The 7,647-nt window shown below is 34.7% G+C and overlaps 1 long non-coding RNA gene across 1 annotated transcript; it reads left to right on the top strand.

Annotated features, from left to right (window-relative positions):
• The first annotated feature begins 613 nt into the window (after positions 1 to 613).
• Positions 614 to 3,435, top strand: LOC127724153 (uncharacterized). The gene is made up of 2 exons (XR_007992372.1): positions 614 to 1,709; positions 2,030 to 3,435. It is a non-coding gene; the product is annotated as an uncharacterized LOC127724153 (long non-coding RNA).
• Positions 3,436 to 7,647: the final 4,212 nt, after the last annotated feature.

Raw genomic sequence — 7,647 nt, 5'->3', positions numbered from 1 at the left:
AAGGTGCTATTAAATATAACTTGGGGAAAAGCATTTGAAGTATAAAAAATAAGATATGTTAGGTAACACTAAACACAAGTATTTTTATGCCCCCGCCATAGCATTAGGTTTTACCCTTGTCCTTCTGTACATATGTCCGTACATCCATACTTTTGAATTTGTATGCCCCGAAATTGGTTTCCGCTCTCCAACTTTAGTTTGCCTCTACCAAATGGTATGAATCTTGTTCACAATGCTTAATACCACAAAACACAGATCAAATTTGAATTTTGGTGTCGTCACTTTTTCCGCTCTAGTGTTATGCCCTTTACAAATAGAAAAAATTGCTGAATTTTTCATTTCCATTCTCTAACTTAAGTTTGCCTCGCCCAAATGTTATGAAACTTATACACAATGCTTATTACCTCAAAACTCTGATGAAGTACGAATTTGGGTAGCGTCACTTTTACTGTTCTTGAGTTATGTTCCTTTATCGTGTTATATGCAAGCGGGGGCATCATCTGTGTCCCATGGACACATACCCCATTTATTTTCTTTTAAACTAATATTTATATACATTCCCTCAAACAATAATCATTCAACACACTTCATGCCAGGGAAGTGATGTCAGCCTTTTATTGCAGTGGGAAAAAAAGGATATGGTTATGAGGCAAAAATTGACCTGAAATGCAGTTGTTTAGGAAGCTTCAAATTTCAGCACTTAATGGAAAAGGCAAAGTTTGAATGGTTCCTTTGTTTATACAATTTTCAACATTTTAAATAATATGGATTTAATTTTCCAAAATTTTTCAACTTAAATGGGTAAGCTTTCAAACAGAAGAGATTCCAACCCTGCATCATCCAATCAGGAGTCCGAGGGTTGACTGTAAAATGTGTAAACAACTAATTGGGCTAATGTAACCATAAACCCATTCAACCTTTCTGCAGTTTTGTGATCTAAGGGAGACAATTTAGGTCTCTTAATATTATATATTAAGCTCATTACAAGAGTATCGAGGATAGGGTATACCATAACAATTTAAATGACTTTTATAAACACTTTGTTTTCTTATACATGATGTTGTTTCACATAATTTTATTGAAATTACCGTATTTATAGGAATCATCATTTGTCTCCTTGAATACAGACCAAGTCAGCAAATATCCAAATCAAAGAGGAGATATCCCTTTGGTAAATTATTTTGGAGGACGATTTGTTGTTGAGCCTCAGCTCAAACAAGTTTGAGTCAGGTCCAAAACCTGTCCCAGGCCTTTTTATACGACCGCAAAAAAATTTTGCGGTCGTATATTGGTATGACGTTGGCTTTGTCGTCGTCTGAAGACACATTGGTTTTCGCACTCTTACTTTAGTTTAAGTGAATGGATCTCTATGAAATTTTAACATAAGGTTCAATACCACAAAAGGAAGGTTGGGATTGATTTTGGGGGTATTGGTACAAACAGTTAAGGAATTAGGGGCCAAAAAGGGGCCAAAAATAAGCATTTTTGTAACTTCCAGACATAACTTGTGTGTTAGTGTATGGATCTCTCTGACATTGTACCACAAGGTTCCATATCACAAAGGGAATGCTGGGATTGATTTTGGGGGTAATTGCCTCAAAATTTAATGAATAAGGGGCCAAAAAAGGGGCAAAAAACAAGCATTTTTCTAGTTTCATGACAATAACTTTTGTGTAAGTGTATGGATCTTTCTGAAATTGTACTACAAGGTTCCATATCACAAAGGGAAAGCTAGAATTGAGTTTGGGGGTATTGCCCAAAACGTTTAGGAATAAGGGGCCAAAAAGGGGCCAAAAATAAGCATTTTTCTAGTTTCCAGACAATAACCTGTGTTCAAGTGTATGGATCTCTCTGAAATTGTACTGCAAGGTACCATACCACAAAGGGAAGGCTGGATTGATTTTGGGGGTAATTGCCTCAAAATTTTAGGAATTAGGGGCCAAAAAGGGGCAAAAATCAAGCATTTTTCTAGTTTCATGACAATAACTTTTGTTTAAGTGTATGGATCTCTATGAAATTGTACTATAAGGTTCCATATCACTAAGGGAAAGCTGGGTTTGAGTTTGGGGGTAATTGCCATAAACTTTTAAGAATTTTGGGCCAAAAAGGGCCTAAAAACAAGCATTTTTCTAGTTTCCAGACAATAACTTGTGTTCAAGTGTATGGATCTCTGTGAAATTGTACTGCAAGGTACCCTACCACAAAGGGAAGGCTGGGATTGATTTTGGGGGTAATTGCCTCAAAATTTTAGGAATTAGGGGCCAAAAAGGGGAAAAAACAAGCATTTTTCTAGTTTCAGGACAATAACTTGTGTGTAAGTGTATGGATCTTTATGAAATTGTACTACAAGGTTCCTTATCACAAAGGGAAAGCTGGGTTTGAGTTTGGGGGTATTTTCCCAAAACGTTAAAGAATTTGGGGCCAAAAAGGGGCCTAAAAACAAGCATTTTTCTAGTTTCCAGACAATAACCTGTGTTCAAGTGTATGGATCTCTCTGAAATTGTACTGGAAGGTACCATACCACAAAGGGAAGGCTAGACAAAGGGAAGGCTAGGATTGAGTTCGGGGGTGATGAATCATAAGGGGGTTAAAAAAATTTGGGGGAGGGATTTTTTTTTTCCTTTTTTTCCTTTTTTTTTCTTTAAAATTTTCAATTTTAAATTGGTTATTTCTAATTTATATATAAAAGCAAATAATAATGATATGGTTTGAATAGGTAAATTAAAATTTTTGAAGTTCTTAGACCTCATTCATTCTGTGTCAGAAACCTATGCTGTGTCAAATATTTAATCACAATCCAAATTCAGTGCTGTATTAAGCTTGAATGTTGTGTCCATACTTGCCCCAACTGTTCAGGGTTCGACCTCTGCTGTCGAATCAAGCTGCGCCAAGCGGAGCATTTTATTGCTTTTTTTTTTTGCAATAGTCCTCCAGGACCTCTCTTCTTTTATACATTGAAGCTTTATACAGGACCTATGACTTTCTTAAGAAGAACCTTTCACTTAAATGAAAATCCAAACGAGCCTGGACCTTTTTTGCCTAAAAGAAAATTTGATTCATGTTGTTTCCATAATATTAAACCTAGTTCATGGTGTTAAATAGTTGAAACAAATACTTGAATGAATACAATCCTTAATGGATAAATCACTTAAAACCACATATCAGATGTCTAAGTAAATCCATGTTTTATTACTTGTCAATTATTATTTTATTGGATAAAAAAAACTTATAATGATGTTATGGTGAAAGAGAGTGATTTTGTTGGCTAGTGGGAGGTTTTACCTCCCAGTCAGCATGGTCAGGCTACTATGCTTCAAAAGGGGGTTTCTAAATTTTTGAACAAAAATATTGTGAACTCCAAACAATATTTGAGACTTAACCCGTATGATATAGGACATCAGTTATAGTGATTAAAGTTTGTTGTTTGTGATAGACTGTTATTGTTTGTTATCATTCTCAAATTAGTGCCTGTTGTCATGGATACAAGGATTATTAACACAAAAATAATATTACCAATTCCATATTGGTCTATATTTGAAATATAAATTTATTTTAGAATAATGAACCTTGTTTCTATTTTTTTTTTTTTTTAAACCTGTTAACTGTTTCATTGTATGATAGTTTAACTGGTTCATTGGACCGAAAATATGACTTGCCTTAATAATTGTTAACCTGAAATGAAAATGATTTCCACCAATTGAAAGGAAACACCTCATCATAGACAGCTGTCTACTTTTTGTAAACACATTTCCATGTGGTAAAATAACCAAGATGATTGTTAGCACAACACAGAAAGTTCTCATACTGATTTGTATTTGACAAGATTTATAAATCTAAATGACTGTATTTGATTATAAATAAACATTTAAATAAAAGTTAAATTATTTAGACAAATGGATATTGGTACTTGTGTATTTGAAATTCATATTTAGAAATTCTGATATATGCAATAATCATCTCTTATAATTGGATCTGTGGAAATGAAATAAAATATACAAAAAACTTAAGTTCGTTATATGTTTATAATGTAATTTTTGAATTTACAGTAGTTTCTGTGGGATGAAAATTCTTGTCTTTTAGTATTTTCCTGACTTTTCACTGTTGTGGGCTATACTTGCTTTTGGGTTGGTCCCTCTGGACCTACCCTATGTGAAATTCATGAAGTTTGTGACTTTTCTATTTGATACAGATTAAATTTGTGTAGATAGACATCCAGATCAAGGTCTGTGTAACAAAAAATTTAAGAAAATTCACACTTTAATAGAAAAACGAAGGATATGGAGTATCCATCCATGACACAAAATCAGTACATGCACAGCAAAAAAACACACAAACACAAAAAGTGAAGGAACAGTGCTTGTATTGCTGCTCTTCATCTCAAAGTCACTTGGAGGCCTTCAACATGGAGCAAAAAAAAACTCTCACCTCACTGCAAGTTAAAGACAGTCCCTAGCACCGGCTTCAGCGGAATTCTTTGCACAAGAATTTGGATAGACTTTGCAAGATGTAACACCACCAAGTCGGGCCCAGTCAAAAAAGAACATACTGGAAAGTAGTACATATCTAAAACAAAATAGTTCCTACGCATTGGTGTAAATATATAACTAGATAGAATATATTTTAGTATTAAGGTATCAGATGAAAGGTGAAGGACTGGTGGTCCTTGTACAAGACATATTGACTGATAATTTTGAACAATACAAAAATGTATGAATGAATTAGAAAATTGAGGCCATATATTGCTTCTTTCTCTGATATGAATATTAAGTACATGGTTTAGTGTATCAAAAATTCCGTTAACCAGTACCTCTGATGTATAAATAACTGTATATTTTATCCCCAAATTCTGGTAACTAGTACGGTCTGATGTATAAATAACCGTATATTTATCCCCCCAATTCTGGTAACTAGTACGGTCTGATGTATAAATAACCGTATATTTATCCTGCCCCCATGAAATGTTTGAAAGTGAAAAATCAAATGTGGATAGGAACAAGGGCCAAGAATAGGTTGTGTGCGTCTTATTTAAATTTTAGTATACAAACTGGCCTAAAATTGAGAGAATATATGATGTGGCACACATAAGATAAGTTATCTCAAGAATAAATACACCATAACTTTTTAAAATACAGAGGAGCATAAACATCAATTTGTGGACGAGTGAATGATTTCTGCATCTACAGTATTTGGATTGTTAATTTTCGAAGTCGTATTCTGCTGAAGAGTTACATGTAGTCAAATAGTTATGACATCTTGTAAGGCTATTTCATTTTTGTTGTGACACTGTCTATGGAAAGAATCACAGAGACATCGGTACAAGTTCAGCAAATAGAATTCAAACTGCAACAGGTCAAGCTATAGGGCACAGGATTTTAAAGAAGATAGATTTAAACAAAATGATAGGAATGTAACCAAGTCTAATTGTGGTTATTGTGGATTCGATCATAGTGAGGGGAAAAGATGTCCTGCATATGGTAAACAGTGTCGAAATTGTGAAAAATATAATCATTTTGCATCAGTATGCAGAGCGGAAAAGAAAAGACAACAGAACAGAGCTGGCAACTTTAGACAAAGAGGAAGATGTGTGAAGAAAACAACGGAAGACAAAATTGAGACAGAATCGAATACAGACATATCAGATTATGATGAAGATGAAGATTATTTTGGACAAACTATCAAGCACATAAGGAAAATACGAAGAGTAAAGACCATACAAGAAATAAGAGACACTGAAGAAACAGTGACGGTAAGAATTGATGATGTAGATGTGAAGGTGGAACCTGAGAGTGGAGCAGATGTGAATGTGATGGATGAAAATCAATTTGATAAATTTCAGAAAAGAACATACGGATATCCAGTTTTAGAAAAGAGTAAAATCAAATTGAGTACATTGCAAAATTCATTACCAATAAAGGGAGAATTTAAGACTATAATAAGAAATAAAACATGTGACACAGAAACAAAATTTATTGTTGTGAAAGGAAAAATCAATTCTCCGCCCTTACTAAGTAAATCTACTCTGATTGAGCTAGGGATGTTACAGATTAGATCTGATGGTTCTTTTGTAAAGACAAACCAGTTGAGAATACCAGACAATGGACCACCTTTCCCCACCTTTCAACTCTGAGAAACTTGCTATTGAAAAGGGATTCAAGTTAAACACTACCAAGTCACACCAGGACGCCAAATAGCAAATGAAGAAGTTAACGTATTTAGGAAACCCATCAACAAAACAGAGCAAATAACAAAGTTAAAAAAGAAAAACACTAAAACAGCTAAACAGGATATGCATAGAAGATATCATCCAAACTTATATGAGAAGATAAATGAAAGAGACAGACAATGCAAGGAGAAAATTAAAGAGTATGCTGAAAACAGAAGCAAGAAATTGAAAAAATGGGCCCCCGCAAGACATGCGCGGGAGGGGGCAGAGGACATACACAAAGGTAATGCCCCCCCCCCCCCCCCCCGCAAGACAGGCGCGGGAGGGGGCGGAGGACAAAAGAAATGGGCCCCCGCAAGACATGCGCGGGTGGGGGCGGATAAAGAGACCTTGGAAAACCAGAGATACACATCATGACACAGAAATCAGAATAACCAACCAGAAGAACCACCTGACAGACCAAAAAGAGACAGACCCGCACCTCAACATTTAAAAGATTATGATATGTGATTGCGGGTGCCATTGGACAGCATGTGAACTTTATTAAAACATTAATTCATAAGTGAACATAACACTTTTATTACAAAAACATAAGTGAACATTTCAGAGACTGTGATAATTTAACTCATATATACAAACTTTATTTTACACATTATTAATTTACAATTATATAGTTATTTTCTAATTCAAAGTTAAGGAGGAATGTAATATCTTCGAATATTCCGGGAACGTTACGCACAAAACTGCGGGACATTAACTTATTACGTTACGTCGCTACGGTGATACCCTATATTTCGTAGTCATTATTAAAATACCATCTGAATAATCAAGTCTTGCTCCGATCTTTCATAGTCGAACTACTATATCACTAGCCAGTCATCACTGAGGTTGTGAGTTCGAATCCCGCACGTGCCAGGTGCGCTCAACTCCAATCTTAATTGACTAGGTTTTCCTACCGAAGATCGATGATTCTCTCCGGGCACTCCGGCTCCTCCACCAATAAAAACTGACCACCACGAAATAGCACAATAGTGTTGAAAGTGGTATTAGACACCAATCAATCAATCATATTAATTTGTTTATGTATTAGTTTACAATTAAACAATATCATTGTTAATTTTATGAAAATGATCATTTTTCATGTTAACTCATAGTGATGTTTTCATGATCACACACCAATGGGGAGATTAAATCACAAGTTTATAGTTCAATTCTCTATATGAAAGTCAAGATAAATTGTAATTTATAAAATAATGGAATAAGCATCATGAACACAGCTGTTAAAATATCTTTTTACGCAAAATAATAACAGTTTTTTTAGAACTACAAATCATCAAGTTTATTATACCCTTAATCTTTTAAGTGTGGGCAATTTTTCACTCATCTTGTCCATCCGTCTGAAAAATATTTCGACCATACTTTTCATAGGTACTGCCGTACAGACTGACTTCAAATTTGGTCAGCAGCATGCCTGTGAGCACTTT

The sequence above is a fragment of the Mytilus californianus genome, unplaced genomic scaffold (assembly GCF_021869535.1).
Source record: "Mytilus californianus isolate M0D057914Y unplaced genomic scaffold, xbMytCali1.0.p SCAF_14, whole genome shotgun sequence".
Lineage (NCBI taxonomy): Eukaryota > Metazoa > Mollusca > Bivalvia > Mytilida > Mytilidae > Mytilus > Mytilus californianus.
Note: the sequence above shows the minus strand (reverse complement) of the source record. Positions and strands in the feature narration are given on the sequence as shown.